The sequence below is a fragment of the Lissotriton helveticus genome, chromosome 12 (genome assembly GCF_964261635.1).
Source record: "Lissotriton helveticus chromosome 12, aLisHel1.1, whole genome shotgun sequence".
NCBI lineage: Eukaryota > Metazoa > Chordata > Amphibia > Caudata > Salamandridae > Lissotriton > Lissotriton helveticus.
The window spans coordinates 788,099,877-788,126,443 of record NC_136073.1 but is presented as its reverse complement, the minus strand read 5'-3'; positions in this window follow the sequence as shown (position 1 = coordinate 788,126,443).

Here is a 26,567-nt window from a genome sequence, read left to right as displayed (position 1 = left end):
CAGTTGAATGGTATGTATTTAGGGGTGAACATCTCACTCTAACAACTTCTCATGTTGACTCTTTCAAACAAAGACGGTTCCCCATTCAGAATCAGAAATACCAAAGACACTGTGTGATATTCCCATAGCTCATTTGACCCTGCTCCCGGCAGAGATAGATCTGTGTCTCATCTGCACATACTTGGAACAAGATGTTATGTCGGGAGTAGTCTCCTTTAGGCATGTATTGGACAGGAAAGAAGATAATATGGAATCTGAGCCTTATGGCTAGTTACTATAGTAAGGACCTATCCTAATTTGTTGCCGCTGGTCAAAAAGGGCGGACTGGATCCATTTCAAAGCTCAGGGTATTATTCCTTCTGGGTTTCCAGACTAATGGGAGGGATCTTATGATCTATTCTAGCAAGGGCCAGGGTGAGGTCTAATCCCAAACTATTACCACCATGCCTTAATCCCGTGCATCTAGGAGGCTCTTCCTGATGAATAGGGTATTTTAGTGCTTCTGTTTGGTTTGAACCTTGGTTCCATTTATAAAACAGAGGCTGGGACTCATTGATTGCATGTCGTTTGTTTACAACTCCCCTTTCCAAGGTCTCGCATGGGAAGAGAAGCATGGAACTTCCCATGTAGTTGGTCAAATCTCTTAGATCTTCTCAGCTTTTGGTATCTTCAGGAGGAGACTCATTGTCATGCATTTGAGCACACTGGGGACTCGCCTTTGCATACAGAGCCACTGTGATAACTCATAAAATTACTATAGCATGATTGATGACGATCATGTGGGCAGCAGTTACTGGAGAATTGGATGGACTTATACTGCGAAAGGCATCCACGTCTCTCATAACTGCTGAAAACCTACAACCCCTGGGGACATTTCCACAGCCACATCTTCCTTCTCCAAAAAGACCTGTGGACATTTCCAGTTACATCTTCTGTCACTATTATGTTGGCTTTATCAGTAACCGTTTTCTAATTTCCAGAAATGACCTTGTTTCGCGGTGTAATGGTCCCAGGAGGGGTTATTGTCGGTGCTGCTAGGCCCGGTTAAGTGTTTGGCCAGGCTGTGATGATACAATTAAGACACCGTTTGATTAGACGATGGTCCCCCCATCGCCATGCCATCCCCAGCAGCCGGATACTCCCCGGGTCTCATTCACCGCTCCATGCTTGATAGAGCACCACGCATCAGCCAGGACTGGAGTCTCCTAAATCAGGTCAGGTTAAATGGCACATCCCTGCAGTGCTGTCTGCGTGCTCACAGCGCCTCCTACTGGCAGCATGGAGGTTATGGGCACCTTAATCAGCGATTTCACGCGCCTTCCAGTTGTGTGTGTGACTGGCTGGAATTGATCCAAATCCCCACAGGCTCAGCTCAATTTTTCAAGCTTTCAAGGTGCTCAGAAGGATAATGAAAACGATAATAACAATGCTACTATTAATACTACAATAATAATATGAATTATTAAAGTTTTGTTATGAATATTATTAGTAGTAGTACTAATAACATTAAAGTGAAAATAATAATTGTGATATAATGTTAATACCACAGCTACTTATTATTATTAGTAGTTTTATTATAGTAATAATAATAATCCGGTATTTGTAAAGCGCGAACTAATCACCCCGAGGGTCTCAAGGCACTGCAGGCTATTGGGGAGATTAAGTGAGATATTGCCCAGAGTCACATGATGCCGAGCAGAGATGCCGTCTGTAGTCAAACCGCGAGCCCGGCGCTCCGGAGTCAGCCGCTCTGGCCGCTGCGCCACACCTCGCCCATTATATCCCATTATAGCAACACCACTAATCATTTTTTTCATAAGTGATAAATATGATTAATTACTAATATCCAATAATAATTCTTGTTATTGCTTTAATTATTATCTTTGATATCACTACTGCTGCCATTAGTACTATTGCTATTATTGTTATTGTTTGTGTTACTCTTGAAGGTTTTAGCATTTTTATGCATATTAATTAATATTATTGTTGGTATTAATAACAGTATAGCATTCTTATGATTGTTGTTAACATATTATTATTATGAATATTATTATTAGACAATTTATTTGTATTTTTTAATGATCCTGCTGATTTTTAGACTTTTGTAGTTTTGAGAAACAAGGGTACCCCATAAATTAAACCTGGGGTTGCAATGTTTTATAGAAAAAGCAATGGTTTGGGGTGACCTAAAAAGGTCCTATATAGTGAGGTCTAATTATGTTATTGAATCAATCTAGGGAGCAGGGTTTTTGGTAGGGTAACATATAAAAGAATATTTTATTTCATATTCTCATGCAGATATACCTTTTAGGTGCTCACATTGGTGACAGGGTGCATAACGTGACTTGAGTGAACAAAGTAAAAATATATACAGAATGTCACAAAAACAAGGTGTAGTCCACGGAAATATATACAATGGCGTGGGGGAATTTCCTTGGTTGGGTCAACGGCGTTTCGATCTAGATGAATTTAGATCATCATCAGGACATGGTGAGCTTTCCTGAAACTGTATTAAAATGAGGTAAATTTAATACTATGGCCCTACATGAAAAAATTCTTAGCATAGTGTTTTTGGTGCTCCCAGTGGCATGTTTAAACATTAAAAAAGCATGCACATTGTTCATAATCTGATGGGGTTGGTTCACAAGGCTATTTATATTATTCCAGCAAGACAATTTGTCAACGTTAAATTCAAACATTTTCAAGAATGGTTGCGTAATATTGTTAAAACATCCAAATCTGAATCACTTTGTCGACCTCAAGGTTTTCCAGAGAAGGATACAAGGAAAACTCAACAATTGTCTGTAGAAATGTGTTGAAGGAAGGAATGGTTCTTTACCCATGTGAGAAAAACATATTTGTTATAAAAAGAGGTTTTATGCTTTCGCCCAGGACCAGACATTATCATAAAAAAACAGAAAAAATCAATTAAAAAACTTTGTTGAAAGGAAGGTGCGGTTCTTCAGCCACGGTGAAAATAACATTCTGTATTGCCAGAGATTTCTTTCTTTAGGCCTTTGGCAAGTTCTATCATTAAAAAAACAACAACAAATCAATGAAAAACTTTAGTGAAAGGAAGATGCGGTTGGTTCTTCACCCGCAGCAGAAAATAACTTTTGTTACTAAAAGAGATTTCTTGCTTTGGCCAGTTGGTGAACTTTATCATTAAAAAGCCAGAACAATTCACTGGAAAAACTTTGTTGAACGGAAGGCATGGTTCTTTACCCGCTGGCAAAATTAGCATTTGTTATTTTTAAAAAGACATTAAAATGTCATTAAAAACTTCAGTTGAAGGGATTTTATGGTTATAAGTACATACACGTGTGGATAAACGTGAGGGTGTAAAATTATATTCTTGAGACCACATGGAGCAAAATACATACTAAGGGGACGATTATGATGTCGGGCGAAGTTGCCTCCAACCGACATTATCGCGGAATCCAGACCAACCAACCTCCGGTCGGCAGTCCCGACCGCCTAATTACGATGTGCCCGGACATGGTGCGGTCACATACTCAGATTTTCTTATGGGAGCTTGTGCTACTGCCATAAACTATCCATAGCACAAGCACCAATCGGGAAATGGGAGGTTGTGTTCATCCCGGCACCACGTGCAGGCACCTCAGGGTGCCTGCCACACGGTGCAGGGATGAACAGGGGGGCACCATAGGAGGCCCCCAACCAGAGGTCACAAAAGAGAAGGTGCCATGTTATGGGCCCCCATACTTGCTTACTGACAGAGTTTTCATGTCGGAAAGCCCGACATGGAAAGCCTGTGGGAAAACGAGCATCGTAATCTCAACGGCAGAAACGCTATCCATTGGGATTACAGGCCAGTCTCCGTCTGGAATCCAGCCGAATGACCTGTCGGTTTCAGTTATGACCACCTAAATTGTAATTAGGCAATTGGAATTGAAACCGACGATCAGGTTCGTAAAGCCTCTGACCAAAGGTCGGAGACTTTCGGACAGAGATCGTAATAGGCCCCTTAGAGGCACACCTGAGTCATTTAAGCTCTTTTGTTACATTTGTCACCGTCCTAGCGGAAGAATCTTGCAGAACCTGAACTTTTCTCAAGGTTGATTGAGAGGTCCCTGCAAGCACAGCATTGACGTAAACAAATGTAGCTCCACAGTGGGTCTGGCTGTGTAAGAACAATCTTGTTACTCCAGTAGGTGAAGTGGAGCCAGCTAACATAGCATTTATGCGGATGAAAAATAGTACAAAAGGCAGGGCCTCTCAAAACATGGAGCAGAGGAGTACCAGGTTTTGTGAAAATATTGACTACATTTTGCAGAAAGAAAAGGTAAATTATGTGGCATAATGTAACATATTTTGCTGTAGTATTACTTCATTATTTTGTCATTCTAACTCATGGTAACACTTTCTGGGAAAAGATGTTGCCTTATTAGTGCCAGTTTAACAACCACATACAGCAGTAAGCAACTGAAAGATGACAAGTCATCCTTTACGTAGGTCCTTCCACTGTGCTGGAACACGTCACTTTTTTTTTAGTAACTTTTCATCCATTTGAGTTAGAAACAAAATCTGCAGATTATCCATAAACCGATGTAGTATGTGGCAAATGCTGCAAATCTATTTTTATGCAAAAAAAGCCAAAATCGCTGATCGCATAATTTCCAATAACCCCAACTATAAGAGTTCTCGTTTCCGTACACTTACATCCCTTTGTGAATAGGCCCTGTAACATTAAATGCCCTACTGGTAAAAGTGCAAAGAGAGCAGAGTCGTCTCCATACAAAATGTAAACGAATAGTCCATGAATATTGCCATGTTATTCCCATTTTAGATGTGTTGGTGTAAATTCAAAATGGCATGGAAGGGTACAAAAAATACAACAAGCATTGAAAATGCAATAGGTCTCGCAATAGAAGAGTTTGACTTTTTTGTTTTGCAAATGGATGAGTGGCGTTGCGTGGATGAGTGGCGTTGCGTGGATGAGTGGCGTTGCGTGGATGAGTGGCGTGTGTGAGTGGCGTTGCGTGTGTGAGTGCCGTTGCGTGTGTGAGTGGCGTTGCGTCGATGAGTGGCGTTGCGTCGATGAGTGGCGTTGCGTGTGTGAGTGGCGTTGCGTGTGTGAGTGGCGTTGCGTGTTGTGTGTGTGAGTGGCGTTGCGTGTGTGAGTGGCGTTGCGTGTGTGAGTGGCGTTGCGTGTGTGAGTGGCATTGCGTGTGTGAGTGGCGTTGCGTGTGTGAGTGGCGTTGCATGTGTGGGTGAGGGTGAGGGTGAGTGAGGGTGAGGTGTTGAGGGTGAGTGAGGGTGAGGGTGAGTGAGGGTGAGGGTGAGTGAGGGTGAGGATGAGGGTGAGGGTGAGTGAGGGTGAGGAGTTGAGGGTGAGTGAGGGTGAGGGTGATGAGGGTGAGGTGTTGAGGGTGAGTGAGGGTGAGGTGTTGAGGGTGAGTGAGGGTGAGGGTGAGTGAGGGTCAAGGTGAGTGAGGGTGAGGTGTTGAGGGTGAGTGAGGGTGAGGGTGAGGGATTATTGAGGGTGAGTGAGGGTGAGGGTGAGTGAGGGTGAGGGTGAGTGAGGGTGAGGGCTTGAGGATGAGGAGTTGAGGGTGAGTGAGGGTGAGGGTGAGGGTGAGTGAGGCTGTGGGGTTGAGGGTGAGTGAGGGTGAGGTGTTGAGGGTGAGTGAGGGTGAGGGTGAGTGACAGTGAGGCGTTGAGGGTGAGTGAGGGTGAGGGTGAGTGAGGGTGAGGGTGAGGAGTTGAGGGTGAGGGTGAGTGAGGGTGAGGGTGAGTGAGGGTGAGGGTGAGGTGTTGAGGGTGAGTGAGGGTGAGTGAGAGTGAGGGTGAGTGAGGGGTTGAGGGTGAGGAGTTGAGGGTGAGTGAGGGTGAGGTGTTGAGGGTGAGTGAGGGTAAGGGTGAGTGAGGGTGAAGGTGAGTGAGGGTGAGCGGTTGATGGTGAGTGAGGGTGAGGGTGAGGGTGAGTGAGGGTGAATGAGGGTGAGGGTGAGTGAGGGTGAGTGTGAGTGAGGGTGAGGGGTTGAGGATGAGGTGTTGAGGGTGAGTGAGGGTGAGGGTGAGTGAGGGTGTGGATGTCTGTTGCTTGTGGATGTCTGTTGCTTGTGGATGTCTGATGCTTGTGGATGTCTGATGCTTGTGGATGTCTGATGCTTGTGGATGTCTGATGCTAAGCATGTCTGATGCTTGTGGATGTCTGATGCTAAGCATGTCTGATGCTTGTGGATGTCTGATGCTTGTGGATGTCTGATGCTTGTGGATGTCTGATGCTTGTGGATGTCTGTTGCTTGTGGATGTCTGTTGCTTGTGGATGTCTGATGCTTGTGGATGCCTGCCGCTTGTGGATGCCTGATGCTTGTGGATGTCTGCTGCTTGTGATGCTTGTGGATGTCTGATGCTTGTGGATGTCTGATGCTTGTGGATGTCTGATGCTTCTGATGCTTGTGGATGTCTGATGCTTGTGGATGTCTGATGCTTATGATGCTTGTGGATGTCTGATGCTTGTGGATGTGTGATGCTTGTGGATGTCTGTTGCTTGTGGATGTCTGTTGCTTGTGGATGTCTGATGCTTGTGGATGTCTGATGCTTGTGGATGTCTGATGCTTGTGATGCTTGTGGATGTCTTATGCTTGTGGATGTCTGTTGCTTGTGGATGTCTGTTGCTTGTGGATGTCTGATGCTAAGCATGTCTGATGCTTGTGGATGTCTGATGCTAAGCATGTCTGATGCTTGTGGATGTCTGATGCTTGTGGATGTCTGATGCTTGTGGATGTCTGATGCTTGTGGATGTCTGATGCTTGTGGATGTCTGATGCTTGTGGATGTCTGATGCTTGTGGATGTCTGATGCTTGTGATGCTTGTGGATGTCTGACGCTTGTGGATGTCTGACGCTTGTGGATGCCTGCCGCTTGTGGATGCCTGATGCTTGTGGATGTCTGCTGCTTGTGATGCTTGTGGATGTCTGATGCTTGTGGATGTCTGATGCTTGTGGATGTCTGATGCTTGTGATGCTTGTGGATGGCTGATGCTTGTGGATGTCTGATGCTTGTGATGCTTGTGGATGTCTGATGCTTGTGATGCTTGTGGATGTGTGATGCTTGTGGATGTCTGTTGCTTGTGGATGTCTGTTGCTTGTGGATGTCTGTTGCTTGTGGATGTCTGTTGCTTGTGGATGTCTGTTGCTTGTGGATGTCTGCTGCTTGTGATGCTTGTGGATGTCTGACGCTTGTGGATGCCTGCCGCTTGTGGATGCCTGATGCTTGTGGATGTCTGCTGCTTGTGATGCTTAAGGATGTCTGATGCTTGTGGATGTCTGATGCTTGTGGATGTCTGATGCTTGTGATGCTTGTGGATGTCTGATGCGTGTGGATGTCTGATGCTTGTGGATGTCTGATGCTTGTGATGCTTGTGGATGTCTGATGCTTGTGATGCTTGTGGATGTGTGATGCTTGTGGATGTCTGTTGCTTGTGGATGTCTGTTGCTTGTGGATGTCTGATGCTTGTGGATGTCTGATGCTTGTGGATGTCTGATGCTTGTGGATGTCTGATGCTTGTGGATGTCTGATGCTTGTGATGCTTGTGGGTGTCTGATGCTTGTGGATGTCTGTTGCTTGTGGATGTCTGTTGCTTGTGGATGTCTGATGCTAAGCATGTCTGATGCTAAGCATGTCTGATGCTTGTGGATGTCTGATGCTTGTGGATGTCTGATGCTTGTGGATGTCTGATGCTTGTGGATGTCTGATGCTTGTGGATGTCTGATGCTTGTGGATGTCTGATGCTTGTGGATGTCTGATGCTTGTGATGCTTGTGGATGTCTGACGCTTGTGGATGCCTGCCGCTTGTGGATGCCTGATGCTTGTGGATGTCTGCTGCTTGTGATGCTTGTGGATGTGTGATGCTTGTGGATGTCTGATGCTTGTGATGCTTGTGGATGTCTGATGCTTGTGGATGTCTGATGCTTGTGGATGTCTGATGCTTGTGATGCTTGTGGATGTCTGATGCTTGTGATGCTTGTGGATGTGTGATGCTTGTGGATGTCTGTTGCTTGTGGATGTCTGTTGCTTGTGGATGTCTGATGCTTGTGGATGTCTGATGCTTGTGGATGTCTGATGCTTGTGGATGTCTGATGCTTGTGGATGTCTGATGCTTGTGGATGTCTGATGCTTGTGATGCTTGTGGATGTCTGATGCTTGTGGATGTCTGATGCTTGTGGATGTCTGTTGCTTGTGGATGTCTGTTGCTTGTGGATGTCTGTTGCTTGTGGATGTCTGATGCTAAGCATGTCTGATGCTTGTGGATGTCTGATGCTAAGCATGTCTGATGCTTGTGGATGTCTGATGCTTGTGGATGTCTGATGCTTGTGGATGTCTGATGCTTGTGGATGTCTGATGCTTGTGGATGTCTGATGCTTGTGGATGTCTGATGCTTGTGGATGTTTGATGCTAAGCATGTCTGATGCTTGTGGATGTCTGATGCTTGTGGATGCCTGCCGCTTGTGGATGTCTGCTGCTTGTGATGCTTGTGGATGTCTGATGCTTGTGGATGTCTGATGCTTGTGGATGTCTGATGCTTGTGGATGTCTGATGCTTGTGATGCTTGTGGATGTCTGATGCTTGTGGATGTCTGTTGCTTGTGGATGTCTGATGCTTGTGGATGTCTGATGCTTGTGGATGTCTGATGCTTGTGATGCTTGTGGATGTCTGATGCTTGTGGATGTCTGATGCTTGTGGATGTCTGATGCTTGTGGATGTCTGATGCTAAGCATGTCTGATGCTTGTGGATGTCTGATGCTAAGCATGTCTGATGCTTGTGGATGTCTGATGCTTGTGGATGTCTGATGCTTGTGGATGTCTGATGCTTGTGGATGTCTGTTGCTTGTGGATGTCTGATGCTTGTGGATGTCTGATGCTTGTGGATGTCTGCTGCTTGTGATGCTTGTGGATGTCTGATGCTTGTGGATGTCTGCTGCTTGTGATGCTTGTGGATGTCTGATGCTTGTGGATGTCTGCTGCTTGTGATGCTTGTGGATGTCTGATGCTTGTGGATGTCTGTTGCTTGTGGATGTCTGCTGCTTGTGATGCTTGTGGATGTCTGACGCTTGTGGATGCCTGACGCTTGTGGATGCCTGACGCTTGTGGATGTCTGCTGCTTGTGATGCTTGTGGATGTCTGATGTTTGTGGATGTCTGTTGCTTGTGGATGTTTGATGCATATGGATGCTTGATGCAGATTGCATGTCTGCTGGGGTGACAGCGTCAGTACAAGTCAAGCTCTAAGTTGGTGTGTGCTGGGATGGGCAGTGTCAGAACTGGTTGCCTCGGGGAAAAATACAAGTTCTCCCTGTAAATAAAGAAAGAGGAGGTGAGAAAGGAGGGTCCGGCTTGGAGCTGGGAAAGAGGCTAAAAGGGAGGGGAGAATGCATGGAGCGCATTCCAATGAAGTCTGTTGCGAGGCGTGGGGGGTGGGGGAGGGGAGCAGGCATATGGTGTGTGTGAGCAGCCTTTGATGTGCGAGAGAGTGGCCGTGAAAGAAGTAAACAGCAGGCATGTAATTAGGGGGGAGGAGAAGTCGCGCTGGGGTGAATACCCGAGGCCAAGCTGCCCGCGGGAGGGAGGCTGAGGGAAAATACATGCAAGACAGGCGGCTGGGGGCATGTGCACGCGCTTTTTCACGGGCACTGCAAGGAATCGCCACGATTCCTTGCAAGTTGGTTAAAGACTGTTTAAGCCCCCATAGTCTCGCAAGCTCGATGCGCATGCGCATCGACAGGCGAGACCTAAAAAAGAGTACTACTGTAGTAGCACTTCATTTACTCGCAAAATGTTCATGAATCACCCCAGGGTTAACACTTTTCACAAAAAAATATGCTGACCAGTACTTCAATAATAGTTTCTGTAAAACCCACTGTATTCTTTAACACACCGATTCTGCCTCGATTTGCATTCAAAAACATTTATGAATGAACTAGAAAGCTTCAACATTTTTTAGATATGTTTTTGTTTTTTTCACAACAAAATTTTATTGATTTTATAGATCGGGTAGAGCAAAATTGCAGTCCTCCACAGTCAGGAGAATCCTGCCACAATGTTGACATTTTTTAGATATGTTTTTAATCTTGTATTTTTTTCTTTTAATTCATACTTAAAAGAGAAAAGTTACCAGACTTAATGTGATTTTTCTTAAATGTTTTTACCTGACTTGGTATGAAAATGGTGCCAAGCTGGCGAAACACACATCAGGTGGCAGCCCTAAGTAGGTGTCTAGCCCTACAAGGGTGTCTAGCCCTACTTATGAATGACTGAATGAACGCATTTATAGAGCGCACGACTATTCAGCAAGAGTGTCCCAGCGCTAGTAGTCTCCAGCTACCTTCCCAAGTGCCGCTAGTTGCAGAATAACCAGGTTTTAAGCAGTTTCCTAAAGACAGCCAGATCCATTATGGCTCTGAGGGTCGCCGGGAGCAGGTTCCAGGCTTGGGCTCCCAGGATCCTAAAGGATCTTCCTCCAGATCGAGCTCGACGTATCCTGGGTACCGAGGCCAGGCCATTGGTAGAAAACCGCATAGTTCTGGATGGTGTGTAATTATGGGTTTTAGATGGTAAATAGAAGAGGGTAAAATATAATTGCTATGCCTGTGGATAAGCATGCATCTTAAAGATCATAAGAGGTTTAATTTTATCGTGTTTTCCTCCAATTTCTGATTAGCACCTTTGAAGTAACTCGAAGGCCTCTCCCTTCCTATAGCTAGGCATAAGTGCTAAAAGCCAAGAGTTGGGTTTAAACCGCTTTTAGGCCAAACCAGTAACTTTGCATCAAAACTGAACTGGATACTTGCACAATACAGTTATAATCTTTAATAGGGTCACAGAGAGTTTTACCAATGTTATATAACGCAGCCCAGAAACTACTCAAACATACTATTATAATGTTTAAAAGTGTGTAAAGGGCTCTGACGTGGTCAGCGCGATATAGAACTTTAAATAAATAAAGTCTCTGTTTAGGGCACAGGCATTAACTACTGCAACCCAATTAGGAGTCACCTTTGCCTCCATGGGGATTTTCGCTCACAAGCAGCCGCCATGTTCACTTTGCCCTTCTTTGATTGGGTGACATTTGATCTGGATAAGGACGGCAATCATTACCGAGGAAAAGGCCCTAATTAAGGTTTTCGCGGTTTGACGTGCGTTTGGCGTCACCGTGAGATGCTCTAACGAATTCCCGGACTGTCCAACTAGGAGAGGATACAGCAATTTGTTTACTGGTTGCAGCGAGGACCAGGGAATGGGAGCGAAAGGTAAGGACAGTCAGGGCCCGAGAAGGGACTGAAAATAGGCTGATGCATCGAACTAAGGGGCCTATTACGATGGAGGATTTTCCGCATCCTCCGGGCCGGCGGAAGCCACCGCCGGGCCGGAGGATGCGGAAAATCCTCTGCGGACCCATCAAAGGCCCACCGCCACATTAGGATGGCTGGTGGGTCCTGGTTTCCGTCTGCAGCTTTTCCGCTGCGGTTGGCTTACAACCGCGGCGGAAAAGCTCTAATATGGTGACTGTGTCTCTCAGACACCGTCAGCCATATTGGGATGGGCTGTGCAAAATGCTTTTCAGCGGCGGGTTTTCCGCTGTGGAAAAGAATGTGTAACTTCACTGCGGGGGCCCGTTGCGGGCCCCCTGGGTGAAGGGGGGGTGGGGGGTGCACATGGGGGTACCTATGGTACCCCCCTGCATTTGTATGCAGAAATCGGCAGGCACCTTTCTGCATACAAATGCAATGTATGCATTTTTACCATTGCGGCGGATGCAGCTTGAAGCCGCACCCGCGGCAATGGTAAAAATTTAGGATGTGACCGCCAGGGTGGCGGTCACATCCTAATTGCACAGGAGGGAACTCCGCAGGCCATGCGGAGGTTCCCTCCTACTCTATGGAGGCGGACGGACTCAGGTCCGTCCGCCATCATAATCGACCCCTAAAATTGGCCCACATTAGCGAATCAGGGGCCGCATTATACATGTGGCGCATTTTCCTACATTGCGCTGGACGCACTTTTTAAAAGGTGCACACAATGAAGGAAATTCGCTCTATTACGATAAATGCAGTGGCCTGATGGCACTCGTGAACTTGTGCTCCCCTGAGTGCAGCTCATTCTGTGAATAATGGAGCGGCTGCTTCTAAGCCGCTAGGTGTTTTCATAGTGTATGCGGCCCCCGCCTGCACTTTAAAGGGGATTAGAGATCTTCTTGCAGGCGGGTGCAGTCAGTGGCTGCACCTGCAGGGGATGTCTGTGGGGTCCATACGACCCCCTCCAGTGGGCTGCTCTCAGGGGGCGCACTGATAGTGTGCCACCTGGATGGCACACTGTCAGCGCGCCTCCTTAGAGCTTCTTCGTCTCTGCGCCCGCGTCTGTAATACGGCGCGGGCACAGATGCAAAAGGATTGCCTCATTTGCATGTGGCACACCCCATGCTAATGAGGCCATGCCCCCTGAAGATAGCACTTGCACACACATAAAGCGCCAGTGCTATCAGTAGTACAGAAGGGGCCGCACAAGCTTCTGTGATATCAAAGTGTCCCGGGGGCACACAATGCGGGCACAAATGCCTGTTGCGCCCCCGGGCCACTTTGTGTAATACGCCCCTGATATCTAAAAAAGTGGCCCACGTTTGCAAATCAGAGCAGATGTAAACTTTTAAAAACGTGCTGCTTAGGTCTTTTGCAAGGTATGAGAGATTGCATGCATTTTTGCTTGCTGCAGGTAACGTTTGTGGTAATATCAAAGTAATCAACAGCAAAATCCTTCCCACCAGACCACAAAACAGCAAAAAATCAGCCAACAAACTGATCTATCAGTCCAGCCCTTCAGGCACTACCCAATTGCCCTTTAGGTCAGTCTGACCCAGAGGACCGTGCTTATGGGCCCAGGTCGTTGGCTACACACCCATCATCAACCGAGATAAATAGTGGGCACAGGCAGCTGTCACTCAAGACAAAGTTCTCATTCTTTTACTCATTCAACACTATCTCTATGTGGCGCATGTTACTGTATGGATTATCTGGGCCATCGCTGATTAACCCCACCCTCACCCCTTTTGGTGTATACATCCACAACATCCTAGTGCACCTGTGGCTAGGCTGGTGATGTGTAACGGCCTATATATTTTAGTCCTTATTATAATCTGAACATCTCACCCACACGCTCACCCTTCACACCACCAGGAGTTGAGTCCCACAAACAGATAACCACACCTCGGTGGTCATCACTCACAGCATGAAAGCACTTTCCACATAGGCGCAACTCAAAACAACACCCTTCCTACCACACACCCAACACTATGGGGCAGATTGTGATGGTGGTCAGACGGGTCTCCGACCGCCATCGTTGTGGGAACGGGACCGACCAACAGGTAGTCGGTGGTCCTGCCCGCCAAATTAGGATCCAACCGCCGGGGAGGCGGTCGGAAACATGCCTCTTTGCATTGAGGCTTGCGGTACGACCCAGAAAAGGGCCACAGCACAAGCCCCAATACAAAGAGGCATGTTTACAAACATCTCAGCACCCGGTGCTGCCACAGATGCAGGGTGATTTGGGGGAACCACAGGTGCCCCACAGGGCCCATAGCGGAGGGCCACAAGGGACAGGGGCCCCAAAAAAGCCTTTCCGTCAACCTTTTCACATCAGAAGAACAGACGTGAAATGGCTGGTGGAGAGGTGCATCGTAATCCCTACGGCGGTGCCTGAGAAGGCATCGCCTCCATTGTGGGAAATACGATCCGACCGTGGCCTGACGGGCTCCTTGAGCCCGTCGGAAGCTTTTGGTCAGTCCCTGGGGTAATGTGGTCATATCGACAGCATTGAAATGTGGCAGTCTGACCTCAGTTAAAGATGTCAGTGGAACCAACACCGACATGCCGTCAGTGTCTGTCCCACTGACATTGCAATCCACGCCTATGTAGCCGATACATGCTAACCCTCCCGATTCAGGCGGGGGACTACCGATTTCAAGACTAGTCTCACGCCTGTTGATTCCTGAATGCAGAAACCCTGTTTGGAGTTTTGTAAAACCTGCTAAAAATAAAACGTTGATGTCTATCACGCATGCTCCAATCTCCCCACCCAAGATTTGCCTAAGGCATCAAAGGTCAATGGTTTTTTTAATTCTTGGAGGGGGAGATTAGAGCATGCGAAAGGCTACAACGTTTTATTTTTGGCAGTTTTATATAGCACAAATAAAAATAGAGTTTAGAATTCTGTTTTTGTTTGCGTTATATCATTAAACCGCCAAAAATGAAATGGCGGTTGCCTGTCTCCATACATACATACCAATAGACCTGATTCAGGAATATTGCCTCTACTCCAATATAAGTCAGTGCGTAAAATACATTCTGCAGACCTTTTTTTTTTTTACAAAATCTCCCACTTGCGTCCTCTAAAATATTGGCATGAATGGTAGCCTGTTAACCAAGTGGGTAAGCGCTTCAGTGCCCCACATAGGGGAAGTAAGCACTATACAAATGCAAAATACATGCTAAGGAAATACACTTTTCCCAACTATTTCGATGGCAGGGTTGTAATTACATTAGTAAATCATCCTGACCTCTATAATATTCTATAAAATGATATGCCACTCCTCCGAGAAGACGCGCCGTTGCTACGCTTGTAAGCGAGCGCTTTTGGAGAGTCCACGGAAAACAATTGTTCCGGGACCCAAACCACTCAATGTGGGGTTAATCGCCCCTGCAGAGTTGGCCAATCAAATGACGACTCCGAGCTGTTGTTGCCAGAGATGTGCTAAGATGACACGGTGCTTGCTATTGACAGAAAACGGACTATATAAGATGTATGGAGGCAAACCGCTCCTATTAATTTTTGCAATTCATGGATGTCTCTGAGCGCGTGACGCCAGAGGTGGTTTGAGAGCACGGCGTGCTTGCCATTGAATTGCATTTATAAATAACTCACAAGCTCCATGAGGAAGCTATTCAAAAGCCCCCTCAACAACTTGTGGATTCCATTTGGGACCAAACTCACAATATACGTAGACCTTTTTTTTGTCCTGATGAAGACCCTAGTTTGATGCTTTTATACTGCGCCATAATTCAAGGGTCGAAACGTCGACGCATAACTATAAGCATTACAAATCCAATTTGACCATCCCAAATAGAAGGAATAGATTTCCAGGTCATCCTGAGATATTCACCATGTTTGCACGCTGTACCTAAATGTAGTTGGTTTCATGTCTTTATGTACTTCATGTATTATGTTGTGATATATGTAGAATACACCTCACTTCCCTTGTTTCACTTTTTTTTTAATGTGTATATGTCCTGTCACAATGATACATTACTTTTTCATATAAACACTTCCAAATAATACAATTAGTTTGTGCCTTCTTGCATTCTTCCCTTTTTTGATCAAATATGTGTTTAGACAGATTTGATTATAAACATTAAATGTAATCCCACGACAGAAGGGGATAATAAAGTTTAAAAGTCCAATGGTGTGATAAGTGTGTTGTGGCAGAACCACTCCTCCGAGGGAAGCCCAGAAATATGACCCCTTCCGGGAGGCATGTACATACGGGGGCGGGCGTCTTCAACGCTAATAACACTAACTTGACTTTATAAAAGCCTCAGATCTAGGCAGAAAATTATCTCGGCATCCCACTGATGGCATCCCACTAATGCCGCGAGGCTTTCCCTGTAGCTGCTGGTTAGTGGGAAATCCGTTGGGCGTATATCCTCGATTTATCTTTAAAAGGACACGTGACTGACAGCGCTTGGAGGGCCCGGCGCCTGGTCCAGGCATCAATCATGCTGAAGTGACAGGCCGCGAGCCGGCCTCGCGCACAGTGGATTTCCCGCTCTCTAAACAACGCTGCAGGCTTAGAGGGCTCGCTGCAGCCACCCCGGCCGTGTAAACACATATGTCACTGGGTCTGTACTTGTCATCCTGGCTTCCAGAGCCAGTCGAAGAAGGGATATCACTTTACGAGTTGTATCAGGCGGGCAACTAGAGTCACATTTAGGGGGGGGCTGAAAAATATTTCGGGGGGGGGCAAATTCTTCCAACCATAGACAGATGGCTGTAAGAAGGGGTGAAAACACAACAAAAGGTTCATTTACACGTAAATGGTCTTTTAAAGACCTATTAGCCCCTTCGCTGCGGGGCGTATTCACCTGCTGTGCGGGGGGGAGGGGGGGCCGCGCGCAGCGCCGCCGTGCTTGTGACGAGCTCGGCTCGTCACGGTGCACGGTGGCGCGGAGCTCATGACGAGCGGAGCTCGTCACGGCCACACCCGTTTTGGAACGTTCAGCACAGCGGGAAAATTATCCCCGTGTGCGAACGTTCCAACGGCCGTGACGAGCTCCGCTCGTCATGAGCACAGCTCAACTGTGCCTCATGACGAGCTGAGCTCGTCATGAGCACGGAAAGTGTTAAGTACTCGGGTGCGGCTGCAATTAGATGGTCGCCAGCCCGCGAAGGTGTCTCAGCCCGGGCTGACACACACGACGGGGTGGAGGGGCCTAAGCCCCTTGAGCCCCATGGGTGTGGCACGCCTAAGTTGTATTAATGTATACTGAAAGCGAGGCCTACTGAGGACAGAAAGATGTGCTCGGGCTGAGGACTCCCCAACGTTCAGACGATAGATTATCACGTGACTTCAAACCCAATGATGACTTCACAGGAAACCACATCACGTGATACCTCACCTCGATCAGACGAAAAGGCAGTGAGGCCTTTAACCCATAGGATATCTTAATATCGTTGACAAGCGTGTGATATTATTTATTTATTTGTTTTTTTGCAAACGTGAGCAATCTGCATAAAATTCCAAAATGTAAGTTAAATATATTTTTTTTTAAAAGAAGTCGACTAGCAGCTCAGGCACCTCCGAAGGTCAGTCCTTTGCAAGGGGCAGTGCACGAGATGAGGTAAAATGCTGTAACTCATGCTACAAGAGAGCCAATGAATAAAGTGGGCTGCCCCATGCTGTTTGCTGTGGTGGTCTGCAGCAAAATATTTTTTATGACACTTCAGCAGACTAATAAGTGAACAAGCATTTGCAATGCAATAGGTCTTACATTTCTGATAGTTTGAGGTACTGGCGTTGCAAATAGCAATGCAACGCCAATAGATCATACTTTCAATAATGCGAGACCTAGTCCATTTCAAATGCTTGCATAGTGAGCCAGGAACCAGCATTGTATGTCTCGTTGCAGTATCACAAGCTGCTCCTAGAGGTCCCTAGGGAGCAAGGCACCAACACTGCATGTCTAGGTGCAGAACCACAAGCTGCTCCTAGAGGGCCCTAGTGAGCAAGGCACCGGCACTGCATGTCTAGGTGCAGTATCGCAAGCTGCTCCTAGAGGGCCCTAGTGAGCAAGGCACCAGCACTGCATGTCTCGTTGCAGTATCGCAAACTGCTCCTAGAGGTCCTTAGTGAGCAAGGCACCAGCACTGCATGTCTAGGTGCAGTACCGCATGCTGCTCGTAGAGGTCCCTAGTGAGCAAGGCACCAGCACTGCATGTCTAGGTGCAGTACCGCATGCTGCTCGTAGAGGTCCCTAGTGAGCAAGCCACCAGCACTGCATGTCTAAGTGCAGTACCGTAAGCTGCTCATAGAGGTCCCTAGTGAGCAAGAGATGATGAGAGGTGTTACCTCGAAACCGGGCCGGTCCTCGGATGCTTGATTCCGTTCTGGGAAGGACATGGCTTTTGTAGTTCGGACTGGACTGTTCCCATGGGGCACAGGGTCAGCGCTGATTTGCATATCGCCATTGTCTAACCCAGGGTGGTGTGGAGTGGAGAAACGATGGAGTTGGGCCCAGATCTTTGGACTGGGGTGAATGTGTGACATTGATCCACATTCTGTCCATCACTGTTGTGTTTGCAATTACCGCTCTAAGTGTACTGGGGATGCTCAGACGTGAGTCCCAGGCACTCCACACCACTGGAGTCAAGCTAGCCGGGCTGATGAGAGGTGTTACCTCGAAACCGGGCCGGTCCTCGGATGCTTGATTCCGTTCTGGGAAGGACATGGCTTTTGTAGTTCGGACTGGACTGTTCCCATGGGGCACAGGGTCAGCGCTGATTTGCATATCGCCATTGTCTAACGCAGGGTGGTGTGGAGTGGAAAAACGATGGATTTGGGCCCAGATCTTTGGACTGGGGTGAATGTGTGACATTGATCCACATTCTGTCCATCACTGTTGTGTTTGCAATTACCGCTCTAAGTGTACTGGGGATGCTCAGACGTGAGTCCCAGGCACTCCACACCACTGGAGTCAAGCTAGCCGGGCTGATGAGAGGTGTTACCTCTAAACCGGGCCGGTCCTCGGATGCTTGATTCCGTTCTCGGAAGGACATGGCTTTTGTAGTTCGGACTGGACTGTTCCCATGGGGCACAGGGTCAGCGCTGATTTGCATATCGCCATTGTCTAACCCAGGGTGGTGTGGAGTGGAAAAACGTTGGATTTGGGCCCAGATCCTTGGACTGGGGTGAATGTGTGACATTGATCCAGATTCTGTCCATCACTGTTGTGTTTGCAATTACCGCTCTAAGTGTACTGGGGATGCTCAGACGTGAGTCCCAGGCACTCCACACCACTGGAGTCAAGCTAGCCGGGCTGATGAGAGGTGTTACCTCGAAACCGGGCCGGTCCTCGGATGCTTGATTCCGTTCTGGGAAGGACATGGCTTTTGCAGTTCGGACTGGACTGTTCCCATGGGGCACAGGGTCAGCGCTGATTTGCATATCGCCATTGTCTAACCCAGGGTGGTGTGGAGTGGAAAAACGATGGATTTGGGCCCAGATCTTTGGATGGGGTGAATGTGTGACATTGATCCACATTCTGTCCATCACTGTTGTGTTTGCAATTACCGCTCTAAGTGTACTGGGGATGCTCAGACGTGAGTCCCAGGCACTCCACACCACTGGAGTCAAGCTAGCCGGGCTGATGAGAGGTGTTACCTCGAAACCGGGCCGGTCCTCGGATGCTTGATTCCGTTCTGGGAAGGACATGGCTTTTGTAGTTCGGACTGGACTGTTCCCATGGGGCACAGGGTCAGCGCTGATTTGCATATCGCCATTGTCTAACCCAGGGTGGTGTGGAGTGGAAAAACGATGGATTTGGGCCCAGATCTTTGGACTGGGGTGAATGTGTGACATTGATCCACATTCTGTCCATCACTGTTGTGTTTGCAATTACCGCTCTAAGTGTACTGGGGATGCTCAGACGTGAGTCCCAGGCACTCCACACCACTGGAGTCAAGCTAGCCGGGCTGATGAGAGGTGTTACCTCGAAACCGGGCCGGTCCTCGGATGCTTGATTCCGTTCTGGGAAGGACATGGCTTTTTTAGTTCGGACTGGACTGTTCCCATGGGGCACAGGGTCAGCGCTGATTTGCATATCGCCATTGTCTAACCCAGGGTGGTGTGGAGTGGAAAAACGATGGATTTGGGCCCAGATCTTTGGACTGGGGTGAATGTGTGACATTGATCCACATTCTGTCCATCACTGTTGTGTTTGCAATTACCGCTCTAAGTGTACTGGGGATGCTCAGACGTGAGTCCCAGGCACTCCACACCACTGGAGTCAAGCTAGCCGGGCTGATGAGAGGTGTTACCTCTAAACCGGGCCGGTCCTCGGATGCTTGATTCCGTTCTCGGAAGGACATGGCTTTTGTAGTTCGGACTGGACTGTTCCCATGGGGCACAGGGTCAGCGCTGATTTGCATATCGCCATTGTCTAACCCAGGGTGGTGTGGAGTGGAAAAACGTTGGATTTGGGCCCAGATCCTTGGACTTGGGTGAATGTGTGACATTGATCCAGATTCTGTCCATCACTGTTGTGTTTGCAATTACCGCTCTAAGTGTACTGGGGATGCTCAGACGTGAGTCCCAGGCACTCCACACCACTGGAGTCAAGCTAGCCGGGCTGATGAGAGGTGTTACCTCGAAACCGGGCCGGTCCTCGGATGCTTGATTCCGTTCTGGGAAGGACATGGCTTTTGCAGTTCGGACTGGACTGTTCCCATGGGGCACAGGGTCAGCGCTGATTTGCATATCGCCATTGTCTAACCCAGGGTGGTGTGGAGTGGAAAAACGATGGATTTGGGCCCAGATCTTTGGACTGGGGTGAATGTGTGACATTGATCCACATTCTGTCCATCACTGTTGTGTTTGCAATTACCGCTCTAAGTGTACTGGGGATGCTCAGACGTGAGTCCCAGGCACTCCACACCACTGGAGTCAAGCTAGCCGGGCTGATGAGAGGTGTTACCTCGAAACCGGGCCGGTCCTCGGATGCTTGATTCCGTTCTGGGAAGGACATGGCTTTTGTAGTTCGGACTGGACTGTTCCCATGGGGCACAGGGTCAGCGCTGATTTGCATATCGCCATTGTCTAACCCAGGGTGGTGTGGAGTGGAAAAACGATGGATTTGGGCCCAGATCTTTGGACTGGGGTGAATGTGTGACATTGATCCACATTCTGTCCATCACTGTTGTGTTTGCAATTACCGCCCCTAGTGAGCAAGACACCAGCACTGCATGTCTAAGTGCAGTACCGTAAGCTGCTCCCAGAGGGCTCTAGTGAGCATGGTACCAGCCCTCTGTGCAGGACCGCAAACTGCTCCTAGAGGTCCCTAGTGAGCAAGGCACCAGCACTGCATGTCTAGGTGCAGTACCGCAAGCTGCTCCTAGAGGGCCCTAGTGAGCAAGGAACCAGCACTGCATGTCTAGGTGCAGTACCGCATGCTGCTCATAGAGGTCCCTAGTGAGCAAGACACCAGCACTGCATGTCTAAGTGCAGTACCGTAAGCTGCTCCCAGAGGGCTCTAGTGAGCAAGGTACCAGCCCTCTGTGCAGGACCACAAACTGCTCCTAGAGGTCCCTAGTCAGACCCTCCAGGATATCGCGATTTGCCGCGAAATCGGCACTTTCGTGAAAATGCCGCGATTTTTTCAAAAGTGCCCGCGAAATCGGCACTTTTGTAAAAATGGCGGGATTTTTACTAAAGTGCCCGCGAAATCTTGACATCCAGACCCCTTTCAAGGGGGCGGGGCCGGCTGCGGAGGGGTGAGGGCTCTAGTGGAAAGAGCCATCTGGGAAGGGGCCACTCTGTGAGACCCTCCAGGGGTGCTCTCTGCTGATCCCATGATCGAAGGGAGAGGGCCGAGTTGCTCAATAAACTTTCCACTCCCTGTATATAGTGGTCGGTAGATAAATGGAAGCTGTGGTGGTTTCCATGCGGCAGTGAAGTGAAAGCAGATTAAAGTCTGTAAGCTAAAGAAATGGAAAACACAGCGCCATAAAAATATCCCGATTCCTGCAGATGCGAAAACCTAAAACCCCGCCTTTGTCCATAAAAAAACTCGCTGACCACAGGCATTAGAGTTTTGCTGTCTACGGAGGCGAGACACAATTAGAAGCCTGGGAAAATGACACTTTCACTGCCGCTGGAGATCAGCAGGGGGCGCCATGTGCCTGGTGTGTAATTTCTGGCGCACTTTGGGGCAGTAGCACTGTAATAACGCCAAACAGTACTTATACAGATGCAGATTAGGCAGTTGGCACCATTTTTTTATTATTGAAAATGTGCTTCAGTTCTTTCTTCTGGGTTGGCGCCAGGGACAATATGTTTAATGTTGTGATCCATGCTAATTCTTTTTTCACATCCTTTTAGAGCATTTTCGATGACCGCTTCAAAAGGAAGTAATTCCCTTTTTTACTGCTGCAAGTAAATATGACGATTTCCACTTGGCATCTGTTATTACTTGCATAAATAAAAACCTGCATTGCATGCTAGGAATATTATTTGTATTTACCTGGCGAAAGTGAAACATGGTTCGTACATTTGCCAAGCTAAAACAATTTGCCAAAGTGATCACAAAGCATCAACCCAACAATCTCAGGTGCCATCTGAAGCCCTCGTTAGGAACTGCAGGATGGAAACTCCACACCCGTAATTATCACACACAGACCACAAACACACTGGAGCCCAGCACACACCGAACACAAACACACCAGGGACCAACACACACAGACCACAAACACACCAGCGACCAACACACACAGACCACAAACACACCAGCGACTAACACACACAGACCACAAACACACCAGGGACCAACATACACAGACCACAAACACACTGGAGCCCAGCACACACAGACCATAAACACACTGGGAACAACACACACAGACCATAAAACACACCAGGGACCAACACACACAGACCACAGACACACCAGGGACCAACACACACAGATATCTGTGTTTGTTGTAGGAAAAACCGCCAAATAAAATGCCGCTAAATTGCCGCTAAATTTCCATATTTGTGCCGCTAAATTTCCATTTTTGTGCCGCTAAATTTGCTAATCCATGCCGCTATATCCTGGGGGGTCTGCCTAGTGAGCAAGGCACCAGCACTGCATGTCTAGGTGCAGTACCACAAGCTGCTCCTAGAGGGCCCTAGTGAGCAAGGCACCAGCACTGCATGTCTCGTTGCAGTATCGCAAACTGCTCCTAGAGGTCCCTAGTGAGCAAGGCACCAGCACTGCATGTCTCGTTGCAGTATCGCAAACTGCTCCTAGAGGTCCCTAGTGAGCAAGGCACCAGCACTGCATGTCTAGGTGCAGTACCGCATGCTGCTCATAGAGGTCCCTAGTGAGCAAGACACCAGAACTGCATGTCTCGGTGCAGTACCGCAAGCTGCTCCCAGAGGTCCCTAGTGAGAAAGGCACCAGCACTGCATGTCTAGCTGCAGTACCGCATGCTGCTCATAGAGGTCCCTAGAGAGCAAGGCACCAGCACTCCATGTCTACAAAGTTGGAGTTATTGGCATTATAAATGGCAATGTCTTTTACCTAGCCATGTTGCAGGGTTCAGTACCATATGTGGCCAAAAGGGGACTTCTTTTGGTCACATATTGTACTGCACCCTGCAGAAGATATGGTAAATCCACACTACCCATAATGCATTGTTTGCAAGACAGTACTACGAGTACATTCAAATAGCTATGTCCAGATATACAATTAGTAGCTTTGAAATGTGACAAACAAATGATTACATTAATTTCTGATGAGGTTGTACTCTGTGTGGAGCTGATGAAGGGAAATTTATAGACGGTCTCATATAAATGTGAGATGTTCTACTGAGTGAAGTAACCACTGCCAGCCTACCTTAGGATCTAGTGTGTGTCCTGCCTGAAGCCTTTTAAGAAAATAGTGCCTTGAGGCTGTCATTAAAACCTAGGGAAATACAACCCATGTAAAAGGGGTGTCCTCATGGGAGGTTACAAAAAGAGATAAGGCAATACTAAGGAGGGACTACTAACCCTATTGACCAATGAAAAGCCACAATTTACAAAGGACAGGGTCAGGAGCCAATTAAAATTATGGGCGGAAAGTGGGCGGAGCTTTATGCCCCTATCCTGAATACGGCATGTCTCAAAGAGACAGGGCAAGCGCTGCGTAGGCCAGACCTAAAAAGGGCTGACTGTAAGCTCCTGTACATATGTATATATGTATGTATTTTTTAATCGTTATTTTTTTTAACATAAGATAGCAAAACAGATAAAGCTGTAAGTAGGCCAGAAATAAAAGAGTGTAGTGAGAGGCGAGCTTGATGAGGGCAGCAGGTATACTGGGGAAAGACACACCTGCAGGACGGAGATGGCCACTGTGGCAGTGGTGCGGTCTGCTCTCACTCGTCTCCATTTTACTGAGATACCTGGACTCTTTCAGTCCACCACCGCCACCAACACCACCACATTCAGTTTGGAACAATTCTTCAGGGAAACAAAATCTGTAACTTCTGTAGAAGCGACAACGCATACCCGGCCGTCATGGAAGTAGCTCCTCCGGCCTCCTAACATTTTCCTGTGCCTCCCTGTAGCTTGCTCTGGTGCTCATGGTGGAGCAAAGGCGTCACTGGTGAAGCATGCACTACTGGTGGCAACCAGTTTCCTGGCTTCTGCTGGACAGGAGAGAGCCCAGAGGCAAGTCGGTGGATCCTGGCACCAAGCAGGCCCAGTGAGAACGGGTTTGGTTAGTGTGAGAAAGGATAGGGGACTTTCATTGTGGGTTGGGTCACGAGCGCAGACAGATGAGGCCACAGCCGAGCTTCTTTAATTTCAATCGTATCATCATAAAAACAAGATTGTACTGAATATAGACTTGTGTAATACCGTAAACTACTTTTTACCCAGAATTGACCAATAACAATGCAGAGAACTGTAAGCTCAGTAATCTTAAAGGGTACCGAGAAGCACCCAAATTACCCTAACCGCAAAATGAACTCACTAAGCGAACAAATCCACTCAGACCCTCCAAAGCACCATGAAAACGCACCATCCCTAAACTTTGAATACCTCACAGGACCACACTGAGAGATGCAAAACTCCTGAAATGAAACACATGAGTATAAATAAAGAGAAGAGTAACCAGTCTGTCAGATCTATGTAATGATCCTCTTATGCCAAAGAAGGTCGCAAGCTCACTGTGAGAAGTTGGCCTAATATATGATGCTCACTAGTTCTAGTGAGCACCTTGTATCAGTCCAAACAACCCTTATGGTGATTGGTTGTAAGTCAACCTTATAGACCAGCTATCCTAATGGTAGCATGGACAAAGCAGTCTTAGGCTAAACTCTTTTGGCATGTGAAGCCAGCTGTTTTACCACAATATAACCCCTTGAATACCAGATGAAAGGACACCACACAGGTTGTTATGAAAATAAACAGTATATTTATTATTAACAAACACCTCTGAACTCTTTATGAGGTCAGAGGGCTAAGCACATGACAATCTCTTAGGAAAAATACGATAAGTTGCACAAAATTACAATGGTGCCCTAGGGGCACGGCAAACCATATACTAAGTAAATGGAATGTGAGAATCGATAGAAGAAATGGAGCTGTCCAGAGGCTGCAGGACCGCTGGGACTACGCTATCCTAACCTTACGTAAGTAATAAAAGGCCCACGGGACGCGGGTGCAGAGTGTGAACTCACACGCGGGATGCGTAACAATGTCTATGGACAGTACAGTTCAAGAAAAAGGTAAGCACGGACAATCCTGACTAGGTAGGACTAAAACGACTGTGAATCTGGACACTAGGAGAGTCAAGCTACCCTTGAGCACCGAAATGCTCTTGTTACCTCACCCACGGGCTGCGGGTGCATAGGTGCGAAGTCGTATCGGGTTTCTGCGTTGAAGTCAATGGAGCCTGAAAGAAAAGATGCTGCAGGCGACCAGGAGGAAGATGTCCGGGGGGATCCAAGGATGGATCAGAGATGCTGAAGAACTGAAAGCAGAGGGGACAATGTTCACAGTCACTAGCCAGTGACTGGAGTGGAACCAGGAAGGAACCAGATGTCGTCGTCGCGATCAAGTGAAGAGTGGACGCTTGACTCTGCAGCCACGTGGACCAGGAGGCGTCTTCGACAACCAGGATGGAGGCACGGGCTGTCCCACGCAGGCTCTCGCTGTCGGCGGTGTTGGTTCCGGAATCGGCGTCAACAGGCCTTGGCAAAGGCAACCCACGCGGTGAGTGGAAAAGGCGTCTGGTGCGGACTAGAAGAGTCCGGGGTGCCCCTCTTTTGGAAGGGAGCAAGGGCCAGTCTGGAGCAACCAGACCAGCAGCAAAGATTTCAAGGTTTGTTGTCTAGGAGCCACTAGCCAGCCGGCAAGTGACCAGACAACGCGTTGAGCAGCAAACAAGCAGAAGGGCCCCACGCAGATCTCGTGGATGCTGGAGGGCTGGTCTTCGGTGCAGGGGCTGCTCGGGGCTGGGGCTTCTCAATCCCCAAAGCACTTGGTCGAGTTTACCTCGGGAGTCGTGCTGGAAGCGAAGTGCAGTTTCTTCCAAGATGGCCAGTCCCACGTGTCTCGTCGCACCCACGGGTCTCAGCTGTGCTGCAGATGTGAGTTGAGGTCGGAGAGGTCTGGGAATCCGGGTCTCGTCGGGCTCTGAAGTCTGGATCCTGGAAGGAAGACGACAAAGGGAAGCCGCTGGACGCTTGATGGTGCCTGCAGTTGCAGGGTGGACACTCCTTGCCCACAAGGGAGATTCTTCAGTCTACTGTGGAGCAGAACGTCGAAGTCCAGAGTTTCTTCTTGTAGAGTAGTTCAGGATTAATCTAATTTGGAATGGGACCAGCTCCTACCTTTATCCTGCTAAAGGGGGCTGCACTACTGACTAGGTCCCTCCCCTGGGTGGGACCAGGAAGGGGGGTGGTTACACCCCCTATCCTTTGTCCGGCTTCGCGCCAGAACTGGGGCAGGGGTGCCCCAGCAACTGGTTTGAGCCGGTGTATGCACAGGGCACCTTGTGTGCCCCAGGCATGTCTCATTCCTTTCAGGCCGGTCCTACCCAATACACAAAATCCTGTCTGGGGTGGTGCTAGCACCTCCCAAGGCAGGAAACCCTTTGTCCAAGCCTCCCTCGCTGGAAGGACTCCCAGCAGCAGGAGGTCAGACTTGTGTCTGTGGTGGCAGCATCCATTTTGTGATGCTGAGGCTTGAGTTAACTTTAACCGGAATTCACAGTTACATACATGTCGTGCCCCTCTAGAAGGGTGGAAT